This window comes from Callithrix jacchus, chromosome 5 (assembly GCF_049354715.1).
Source record: "Callithrix jacchus isolate 240 chromosome 5, calJac240_pri, whole genome shotgun sequence".
NCBI lineage: Eukaryota > Metazoa > Chordata > Mammalia > Primates > Cebidae > Callithrix > Callithrix jacchus.
In genome coordinates this window covers 96,878,417-96,890,222 of record NC_133506.1, presented here as the reverse complement: position 1 = coordinate 96,890,222, position 11,806 = coordinate 96,878,417, and the positions used below count along the sequence as shown (strand labels likewise).

At 51.9% G+C, this 11,806-nt stretch overlaps 1 protein-coding gene across 8 annotated transcripts in view; it reads right to left on the bottom strand.

Moving 5' to 3' along the window:
- The window catches only part of MRM1 (mitochondrial rRNA methyltransferase 1), a 147,625-nt gene that overhangs the window by 127,711 nt on the left and 8,108 nt on the right, over nucleotides 1-11,806 (bottom strand). For 2 of the 8 annotated variants that reach the window (XR_013535724.1, XR_008481576.2), the window contains exon 5: nucleotides 202-336. The exons of the other annotated variants lie outside the window; for them this stretch is intronic. The gene's annotated coding sequence lies outside the window, so the exon portion shown is untranslated. The remainder of the gene's footprint in view (nucleotides 1-201; nucleotides 337-11,806) is intronic. 8 annotated transcript variants of the gene reach the window in all.

Below are 11,806 nucleotides of genomic sequence, written 5' to 3'. Positions count from 1 at the left end.
GGGATCTATTTCAGGTCCAAGGGGGGGCTTCCAGCGCCCCTTCCCACAGGGCATGAAGTGAAGCAGAGGTGGGAGTCAGACAGCTACATCAATAGCAAGGGAACGAATCCAGCCCACTAAGGCTCAGCGAGACCCCGACACAGGCTCCAAGCCACTCTCCCTGAGTCCCAACAAGCCTCAAGTGAGACACCAAGAACTTACCGACCAGTGAGCCCTCAGGATGCTGGAGCAGGGGCAGGGTCCCAGCATAGGAGCTGGAGTGCCCCCACCCTCCCCTTCAGGCCGGTCGCACAGAGGAATGAACTGAATGGGTCACATCCTCACCCCTCAAGTGCTCTGGAGAGAGGGTAGAAGGAAGGAGGAGACAAACCGGTTATCATCTGCCCCATATAACTTATTAGCATCCAGGCGAGATTAATCAAGCCCAGAAACCTCGAGCAGACCCCTAATTAGTTGCTGCTGATAACTGTATTTGTCATGCTCTCCAATTATTCCACTGTAAATTTCAGAGTTTAATTGCACCTTGTTCTTCATTGAAGTGTCACTGTTTGCACACGCTCCCCTAATTCTTTAGCAAATTTGACAAAATTCAGCATTAAATATAGATTATCTTTAGATTTCCATAATTAACACAACCACACTGTCTCAGGCCTAAATATTTCTCCCAGTGTCATAAATCTGGCCTGTCCCTGGAATCCGAAGGGCTGCTTCTAGCTCGCCGGCAGAGGCTGCAGGGAGAACACACATGCACAGCCATGAACTCACATGACACGCCTATGCAGTGCTGGGGTGAGAGGCGGCAGTGATACTTCATCGAGAACACACACCTGGGAACAGACCCCGTGCCCCATATCTGCAGGGGCCCCATCAGATGCCCAACCTGGGGCATGGGGCAGTGTCACAGGGCTTTGAAGGCCAGTTCAGGATCGCAGCTGACCTCTGGGTCTCGCGAATGGGCTAGAGGGAAGAGGTTCGGCCTACAACCAGGACACAAGCCTCCCCACCCAACAAAGGCCAAAGGGCCCCTTCCGTGACTTTTTTTGTTCCTGTCAAGGCTAACTTGATGTTTGACATTACCCCAGGAACATGACCCAGGCAGACACGAATGCCCTCATGCCATACCCCATGCCTGGCACCGCCACTGCCCAGCCTTCTCTCTTAGCCCACTCTCTCCAGACTCACCAGGTCTGTATATGTCCATCCAACTCTACACCTCCCCCACCTGGGGCCCTTTTTTTTTTTAAGATAGAGTTGGCTGGGTGTGGCGGCTCATGCCTGTAATCCCAGCACTTTGAGAGCCCAAGGCAGGTGGATGACCTGAGGTCAGTAGTTTGAGACCAGCCTGACCAATATGGTGAAACCCTGTCTTTATAAAAATAAAATAAAATAAAAGATAAAGACAGAGTGTTGCTCTGTTGCCCAAGCTGGAGTACAGCGGCTCCATCTCAGCTCATCACAACTCTGCCTCCTGGGTTCATGCATGTGTCCTGTTTTAGCCTCCTGAGTAGCTGGGATTATAGGTGCATGACACCATGCCCGGCCAGTTTTTGCATTTTTAGTAGAGATGGGGTTTCACCATGTTGCCTAGGCAGGTCTCAAACTCCTGATCTCACGTGATCCACCTGCCTCAGCCTCCCAAAGTGCTGGGATTACAGGCATGAGCCACCGCACACAGTCTGAAATCTCTTCCACCAGCCCCTAAAACCCCAATCTAACTTCAAAAGGAAACCAGCAGGGCATTCCATTTCCACAGGGACAGTGGTGGGCAGGAGTGGACAGGAGGCCACAGGGAAGCCTGTGCCCTTTTCAGATTCCAGCCCAGCCGCTGGCCTCTGGCAGGGGAGAATCATATCTTGGGTTTATCTCAAGTCAAGCCCCCTCCTCAGGCTGGCTGTCTCATGGGCAGCAGAGCATCCAGAGTTCAACTGCAAGCCCAGCCCCCACGCCCCCTGCAGTCACACAAACACATGCATACACACAGAGGCAGACGCACAGATGCAGAGATGAATTGACACAGATGCACAGAGACAAACACAGAGATACACACAAAACACACACTGACATACAGCCCATGCCCTGTAAAAAGATGGTGACAGACAGGGAAAACTCACTCCCAGGAAATCAGTGACATATCCAGAGTCTTGCTGCACTGAAAGGCCAAAGCTGGCTGGGGGCCCCTTTCCCTCCATACCACCTGCCAGCCCTGGCAGCCCTGTTTCCCCTCGAAGCTGCAGCGGTAGTTGGCCAGCTGAAGGTGGGAACAGGCAAGATTACGGAGGAGCCTCCAAGTGTACTCGCAGCAAATTTAGAAGAAAATCGATGCCTTTAATGAAATTTGATTTTTCTCCACGATGGGCTGGGCTAGTGGTTGCAGGGGAATCTCTGGGTGCAATGCACAAGGAAGTGAGGCGGGGCACAAGATTCAGGGCTGGGAGGGACTTCGAAGCCAGGAGTGAGGAAGCACCAGGGTCAGCAGCTACAGGGACAGGAAGAGGCAGAGGATAGACAGACAGGATGTCCGTGTCAGGCCGCCACTCAACCCTACCTACCAGACCCGGAGAGGCCCCTGAGCTGACTTGGGTGCTACTGTGGCTTTCTTGGGTTCTGGATCCAGAGTCTGGACTCCCAGCCCTCAGCAGAGGAGAGGCTGCAGCCCACCCAGCAGGAGACTGGCAGGGGCCAGGCCATGGGAAGCAGTCACAGGATGGGATATGTTGGGGGTGCGGCTGGCTCAGGTCCTTGGCTTCCAAGGGTGGTAAAAAGAAATTATGGGGGGGTTAATTCTGATCAGTGCAGTTAACTGAGCACCTGCCAGGCCCCAAGCCCCAGTTATTGTTATTCTGCAATAAACCCAACAAGAGAGGTGACAACCCCTTGCTCCCAGATGAAGAGAATTAGGATCAGAGACATTAAAGGAATTGCTCAAGGCCACTCAGCCAATGGCTGAGGCAACACCTGAACCAGGATCCTTCCGCTGTGAAGTTTGTTCCTTCCGTTCTGCCTGCAAACAGCACCTGGCAGGCAATGGAAGCACATCCTAGTCTCTCTTCTTCTCTTCCAGCAGGTCTCAGACCCATGGATGGGCTGGGCCAGGACTTGGGTTCAGGCTCCAGGGTGACGGCAACTTAAGGGAATCTCCTCACAGCTGGGCTCCAAAGCACTAGACTTCCCCAGGCGCAGAGGGGATACCTATAAGCTGCAATCCTGCTCACCCCACCCTGCTGGCTGAATCTTTGAGCTCCCTCCTTCCATATGGAATCATAGAAGGGATCCAAAGCCATCAACCCAAACTTCTCCTGTCTGAAGCCCCTGTGAGATATTCTGAGTGATCAACTGAGGTCTTGCACTACTCTAGCAACAGGGAGCTCACTATCTCCAAGGTATCCTCTTCCACTTCTGGAATCTTGCTAAATTAAGCTGCTATTTGCCTCCCTGGGCCTCCCACTGGTCCCATTTCTGCCTTCTGGGTCATCACTCTGCCCCATGAAAGCCCCTCAGTAACTGGAATACCATAATCACTGCCCTCTCACCACCTGGGGGCTTCCATGCTCCTGGCTAAACACTTCCTCATTCCCCCAACTGTTGCAATAGTGTCCAGCCATCTCCTCCCACCCACCCAAAGGCAGAATTATTGACCAAATAGAGGACTGGGTTTGGCAATGATTTCTTATGACACCAAAAGCACAGGTAACACAAAAGCAGAAATAGAAAAGTAGGATTACATCAGAATGTAAACTGTGCATGCAGGAACACAGCCCACAGAGTGAAAAGTCCACCTGCAGAATGGGAGAGATTATTAGCAAATCTTATACCTGATAAGAGATTAATATCCAGAATATATAAGGCACTCCTACAACTCAATAGCAAAAAAGTAAACAACCTGATTTAAAAATGAACAAAGAGCACGAATAGACATTTCTCCAAAGAAGACACACAAGTGGGCAGCAAGCATATGAAAAGATGCCCCACATCATGAATCACCAGGGAAATGTAGATCAAAACCACAAGGAGATAGCACCTCATAGCCATTAGGATGGCTGCTCTCAAAGACAGAAAAGAACCATTATCTGAGGATGTGGGGAAATTGGGACCCTTGTGCCCTGTTGGGGACATGTAAAATGGTGCAGCTGCTATGGAAAACAGTACGGCAATTCCTCACAAGATTAAAAATAGGATTAATATCAGATCAGCAATCCCACTTCTGGGTATTTGAAAGAATTCAAGGCAGAGTCTTTCTTTTTCTTTTTCTTTTTTTGAGATGAAGTTTTACTCTTTCTTCCAGGCTGGAGTGCAGTGGCGTGATTCCAGCTCACTGCAACCTCTGCCTTCCATTTTCAAGTGATTCTCCTGCCTCAGCCTCCCAAGTAGCTGGGATTACAGGCATCTGCTACTATGCCCAGCTAATTTTTATATTTTTAGTAGAGACAAGGTTTCACCATGTTGGCCAGGCTGGTCTCGAACTCCTGACCTCATGATCTGCCCACCTCAGCTTCCCAAAGTGCTGGGATTACAGGCGTGAGCCATCGTGTCCACCCCCCTCAACCTCCCCGCTTTACTTTTTGAGACTTACTCTGTTGCCCAGGCTGGAGTGTGGTGGTGCAATCTTGGCTCACTGCAGCCTCCACCTCCTGGGTTCAAGCAATTCTCCTGCCTCAGCCTCCCAAGTAGCTGAGATTACAGGCATACACAACCGCACCTGGCTAATTTTTGTATTTTTAGTAGAGATGGGGTTTTTGTCACGTTGGCCAGGCTGGTCTTGAACCCCTGACCTCAAGGGATCTAGTCACCTTGGCCTTCCAAAGTGCTTGGACTTGAGCCATCACACCCAGCCTAAGGCAGGGTCTTGAAGGGATATTTGCACACCCATGTTCCTAGCAGCATTATTCAAACAAGCCAAGAGTCAGAAGCAACCCAGATATCCATCAATGGATGAACGAATAAACAAAATGTGGTATAAACAGACAATGAGATGTTATTCAGTCTTAAAAAGGAAGGACATTCTGACACATGCCACAACATGGATGAACCCTGAGGACATGATGCTAAGTAAAATAAGCCAGTCACGAAAATACAACTGCCACATGATTCCACTCTAGGAGGTATCTAAAGTTGTCTCATTCATAGAAACAGAACAGAGAATGGTGTTTGCCCAGGGCTGAGTGGTGGATGGGGTGCTGTGGTTTAAAGGGTATAGTGTTTCCGTTGTTTGTTTTTGTTTTTGAGACAGAGTCTCACTCTTGTTGCCCAGGCTGGACTGTGACCTCCGCCTCCCAGGTTCAAGCAATTCTCATGCCTCAGCCTCCCAAGTAGCTGGGATTACAGGCATGTGCCACCACACCCGGATAATTTTGTCTTTTTAGTAGAGACAGGGTTTTTCCATGTTGGTCAGGCTGGTCTCGAACTCCTGACCTCATGATCCACCCTCCTCGGCCTCCCAAAGTGCTAGGATTACAGGTGTGAGCCACTGCGCCCGGCCAGAGTTTCCATTTTGTAAGGTAAAGAGCTCTGCAGACCTGCTGCACAGCAATGTGAATACACTTAACACTACTGACCGGTGCACTTAAAACAGCTAAAATGATAACAACAAAAGCAACAATTGTGGCATGAGACTAGGGATTGAGTCCCAGCTCTGTCACATGGCCCGGGGCAGGTTGCCAAATGTCTCTAAGCCTCAGTCTCCCCAACTTTACAGCAGGGTGATGATAGAACCTAACTCACACGATCTCATTGACAAAGCAGGTGAAGGGCCTGGGGCCTGGTCTGTTGGTTCTGGAACCATGTTCTGGAAGCTATGCTTGAGCGGAGGCTACGCAGGTTACAGCCTGGTGTCGGGCAGCTTCCAGCCCTGGGCTGTCCACTCCCAGTCGCACCCAGCCTCTATTTCTGTGACCTCTCTGTCTGTCCCATTTCCTCTCACTGTCCTCGTTCCTTACCTCCCTCCAGCCACACTGGCCTAGAGCACACAGGCGCGCTCCCACCCACAGCCTTTGCACTTGGCGTTTCTTCCACTGCTTGGAATGCTCTCAGGGGCTCTCTCCTGCCCCTTCTCCAGGACTTTGCTTACCGTCCCCGTTTAAAACTGTGCCCTCCCCCAACCACAGGGCTCTATGTCCCCTTTCCCTGCTCTACTTTTGGTATAAAATACCATATAATTTTACCTATTGGTTGTTGCTGACTTCTCACTGCTGTATCTCCAGCTGGCACATAGTAGGTGCTCAATAAATACTTGTTGAATGACAGCCTAAGCTAAGCTTTGCTGTTCTGTTCTTACAGGCTCTCTGCCCTCAGCCCTGAATCTCATCCTTGTGATGTGTGCAGCTTTAAGGACTCCCACTCTCAAGTCCCCTCAAGGCTAGGGGGAGAGCCCCAATTCCCCTGAAGCCCCAGGCTCCCCAGCTGCAGCTCTACTGAGGCTGCAGCACCAATTCTGCCCATCAATACTAGCCTGCAGCAGCCACACTTGAACACCCACCCCAATCGATAACCAGCGGCTGCTATCGATTGGCCCCAAGGGTATAGGAAGCTGGGGGAGAGGTGAGGAGAGGACCAGGCAGGATGTGCAGACATAGCCTCAGAGAGGGAGCAACGGCAGGGAGCTCCCAGTGACCCGGCAGACAACACAGAGCTCATCAGAAACCAGAGGCAGAGGTGGGGCAGGGGGGAGATGACAGATCCCAGGCTAGGAAGGGCAGAGGGGCAGACACAGAGGGAGGCTGCTGAGAAGAAGGAAGGGGCAAGAAAGGAAGGGTTGGCCAGGTGTGGTGGTTCACGCCTGTAATCCCAGCACTTTGGGAGGCCAAAGCAGGTGGATCACTTGTGGTCAGGGGTTCGAGACTAGCCAGGCCAACATGGTGAAACCTCACCTCTACTCAAAATACAAAAATTAGATAGGCGTGGTGGTGGCAGGCACCTCTAATCCTAGCTACTCAGGATGCTGAGGCAGGAGAATCACTTGAACCTGGGAGGCAGAGGTTGCAGTGAGCCAAGATCATGCCACTGCACTCCACCCTGGGTGACAGAGCAAGACTATGTCTCAAAAGAAAGAAAGAAAAAGAGGGCCACACATGGTGGCTCACGCCTGTAATCCCAGCACTTTGAGAGGCCAGGTGGGTGAATCACGAGGTCAGGAGTTCAAGACTAACCTGGCCAAGATTGTGAAACCCCGTCTCTACTAAAAATACAAAAATTAGCCGGGCATGGTGGCGGGCACCTGTAATCCCAGCTACTCAGGAGACTGAGGCAGGAAGATCGCTGGAACCCAGGAGGCGGAGGTTGCAGGGAGTTGAGATCATGCCATTGCACTCCAGCCTGGGTGACAGAGCAAGACTCCATCAAAATAAAATGAAAATAAAAATAAAAACAATACGGTAAGGTAAACAAGATGAGGCATGTAAGCCCATGGTAAGTATATAAGGAATGTTGATCCCATCATCGTCAACATTGTCACCATGTCACTCCTCCTCCTGTCCAAGCACACGGCTTCCAGGTCGCATGCTCACTGAAGCGAGACTGTTGTGCCAGTGTGTATCGGACTCAGGACCCTGATTCAGACAAGATCCAGCCCCATGCATAGTGCCTGACCCAGGCTGGTACCCCCATCTATACAAGGCCCTGTCTGGCACAGGTGCATCTCTGCAGAGCTGAGGGGCTGAGGGAGGTGGTGAAGCTTCTCCTCACTCTCAATTAGCTCCCTTATTTCAGAGAAGCAAGAGCAGCTGTGGCTGGGGATGATTTCTGACTTGCCTCCTCTAACACTGCTTGAAGTGGAAGGTCAAGGCTGGGTGGAGGTGTACGCAGGGATTCACCCTTCCAGTCCACTGCAGAGAAGAGGAAGGGGAGGCAATCAGCCTCCAACCTCAGGACTTATTCACTTGTTCATGCATAGTTGTGAAACACCCAGCACATGCCTGGCCCTGTGTTGGGACCTGGGAATACAAAACGGGTGAGGCTGGTCCCTGCCGTGGAGGTATCAGTGGGACAGGGACATTCCTAGACAGTGGAAGGGCTTATGTGTCTGCGGTTGTCACGGGCAGGGGGCCTGCAAGGAGGTTTGCTGTTTTTTTTTGTTGTTGTTTTTGAGACAGAGTCTTGCTCTGTCACCCAGGCTGGAATGCAATGGCGGCGATCTCGTTCACTGCAACCTCCACCTCCCGGGTTCAAGCAATTCTCCTGCCTCAGCCTCCTGAGTAGCTGGGATTACAGGCATGCACCACCATGCCCAGTTAGTTTTTGCATTTTTAGTAGAGACGGGTTTCACCATGTTGACCAGGCTAGTCTTGAGCTCCTGACCTCAGGTGATCCACCCTCCTCGGCCTCCTGAAGTGCTGGGATTACAGGCGTGAGCCACTATACCTCGCTTAGTTTCCACTTTCTAAAGGAAACTGTTTAGCCCATGGATTTTTTTTCAGGTTGCAGATAAACCACAAAAGTGCCGCTTCTCATGGGGTCTCCCTTCTGATGCCTCCAAACCTTAGCAAGAAAGCCGGAGCCCGAGGGGGAGAAGGACCCAGCTGCAGTGGAGCCAGGGAAAGCCAGGCCCAGCCCCTCCTCCCCAGCCCACGACAGCTGGTGAAGGGTGTCTTCTGAAATGGAATATTGTGACTGAGAGGGCACGTGGCAGGGACAAAGGACAAGCATTTCCATAAAAATCCTTCCTGGAGTGCAGTCAGGAGGAGTCCGGTTTCGAAGCACCCTTTGCAGAGCCTGAGGTAGAAATCTCCTGGTCCTAATTCAAAGAGCAGCCCCTCTCCCTTTCCCAATCTGGGGAAGGAGCTGGGACAATTAACTGGGGCGCAGAGCTCGTGCCCTCTCCCGATTCTCTGGAGGTGCTAATGGTCCTCAGGGCTCCGGCCCTGCTCCCCTTCCACCCGCCCCCAAGGGGCTACACATGGTTCTGTGATTTAAAAAGAGAGTTCTGCAAGCAGTTGTTTTACCTATAAAATAACAATGTTTTCCAGTTATTGAGAGTTTACAATTTACTGGGCACCATGCTAACCCCTGTGAGGCATGATGTCCTCATTTTACAGAAGAGACACTGAATGTCCTAGAGGACTTGCCTTGGCCATCCAGCTAGCAAGAGACAGGTGGCACTGGAGTCCGGGACTGCGGCCTGTTCACATGGGGATTCCAAAGGAAACGAAAGTGGCCAGGTTGGGACACCCAGCAGACGGGGATGAAAACCTACGGATTAGAGGTTGAGGGAGGAGGACAAAAGGAAGGAGCCGCTCCAGGTGCTTCATCCCCTGACCAAGTTTCCAGGACCCTCAGGAGAGAGGAACAATGACAGCCTCTGGTCAGCAGATACCTGTCTCCCCAGCATAAGACCACCCCCCCACCCCTCCCCGTGTCACCAGGAGCACAGGCCCAGAAGTGAGAGCCACTGAGCTCTGGGCTGGGTAGGAGGCCATCAGAACTTTCTGGAGCACCTCCCCTAGCAGGATGAGCTGAAGACCACCAGGGAGGTGTTAATGAAACAGGGAAGCTGCAAACAGACCCAGGAGTGATTCCAATCTGACACCTCCCCCACCCAGCCCCCACCAGCAATGAGCTGGGACCTGCCCTTCTCCCCAGAGAGTGGAGTGAGGGAGGAGGAGGAGGAGGAGCTTGGGCATTTTTTTAGCTTCAAGAGCCTCCTTTTATCACTGTCATTGTCATCATCATCATCATTGCAATTAAAAGCTCACATTTATTGAACACCTACTGTGTCCCAGGCACTGTGCTAAGTCTTTTTCATGTATCCCATCATTAACCCTCACCTATGAACCTTAAGCCTACATAAATAGTATGCTTATCTCTATTTTACAGATTAAGAAACTGAGGCTCAATCAGGGTAAGTGACTCACCTAAAGTAGAGCCCGCATGTGGACCCAGCGCTGTCTGACACCCTGCCTTTGGTATGGGACTTCTAACTCTTCGAGAATTTCTGCAGCGGGGCTGTATGTGTGGCCTCAGGCTGGAGCTGAGTGGTGAATAAAGGCAGCGTGCCCAGTGTGTGTCCTTAAAGTTCAGAATTGGGAAGAAAAACACTGGTAGACTGAGTCCATGGGACAGGGACGAGTAGGATGCTGGCTTTGCCACCACGACTCCGTCTGCTTTCCCTGCTCTCTGCTTCCACATGTGTACACCGAGATGGGGTCAGGGAGCTCCGGGTTGCGGGAGGGAGGAGGAGGGACCTCCAGCTCTGCCTATGCTTGGGGAAGGGGAAGCTGAGTGATCTTGGCTGCGGAGGAGGGCTGAAGAAGTGGGGGGAGGTTGCTGGAAAGACCCCTGCCTCACAACCCCAGGAGGGAGGGGCTGAGCAGCTCTTCAGCGGAGACCCATGTTTGTAAACACCATTAATCAGGGATTAGCAGATGGGCATGCTAATTGCACCTATGGAAGTGAGAAACCTCAAGGTTGATTACATTTACAAACTGTGGGGATCCCCAGCACCTGGCCCTGCAGGAGTGGTGGTGGTGGGGGGTGCTGTCTAATTTAGGACCCCAGCCTAGGGAGAGGGGGGCTGACAATTTAGTCTCCTGCCAAAAAAATATCCCAGGCCTGCAGCAGGGATCTGGGGTGCTGGCCTTGGTTCAGCTGCTCTGGGAAACCAAGTCAGTGCCAATTCCTCCTAGACGCTTCCCATCTTGGCATCTCTGAGTCTTGGGGCCCTGAGGAAGGGGGCTCCTGCAAGTGTCATTCCAACCCCTCTCTTCCCTCACCTTTCTCCAGCAGTTCCCAGGGGGAAATCAGTGTGCACTGTAGCTGAAAGGGACCCCGGAGCCTACAGGGAAACTGAGGCAGGTTGGTTGGAGAGCACAGCCCAGTGCCCTGACCTCTAGATCTGGCCCCAGAGGCTTCCAGGAACAGCTACCATGCTCCTCCAAGCACGGGCCTGAGGGCTTTACAGGTATGGTCTCGTTCAGTCCATATCACCATCCTTTGAAGTGGAGACAGACCATTGTCATCCCCATTTTACAGATGATGAAAACTGAGGCTTGGAATTTAAGGGACATGCCCACCTTTATACGTCTAGCAAGCCACAGAGCTGGAACTCAAAGCAATCACTGTCTAGCTGCCAGGCTCCTGCTCTTAACTACCACTGCTCTCCCCTCTGACTTCATTCCAACTCTACCCTGCAAGGAAGGGGTGGACCCCCACCCAGCCCCTTCACACCCACAGACACAGCCTCCCCAGCTCCTGTATACTTAACCCACACATGCTGAGCAGTGTCCACTCGGTGTACAGGCACTGCACCAGGCACCAGAGGCTGCTCAAAGGAGATTCAGACCTCATCCTCCTCATCCTTAGGAACTCAGGCCCTCCCTCTTTATTGGGTGACTGACTGTATAAAGGAAATGACCACACATTTATGTGTGCGTGGTCTGAAATTTATAGTCTCAACCCCCTTTGGTTTCAGTGAACCTGTCTTCCCAGAGGCCAGCCAGCCTGCAGCCCAAGGAGTGGAGCAGGGAGAAGCCCCTGTACCTGACTAAGCCCTGGAGAATTTTCTACAGGCCCAGACCACTGGCACATGGAAAGCTGATGCACAGCATGCCCAGGGCAGGTTAGATACGGTTCCAGCCACCCTGGAGGCATCTGTGGGTGTGGGGGTAGCTGAGTAGCCCCTACTCCAACTTCTAGCTTCTTGTTGGGTGAGCAGAGCTCAACTCTGAACCCATATGCAGGAAGCACTGGGATGCCTGCATTTTCATCAAGCATATTGGGTTTCTCCAGAGAACAAACCAACTGTGTGTGTGTTCAAGAGATTATAAGGAATTGGCTCATGCAATGATGGAAGTGGATAAGCCTCAACAGGTGCAGGGTG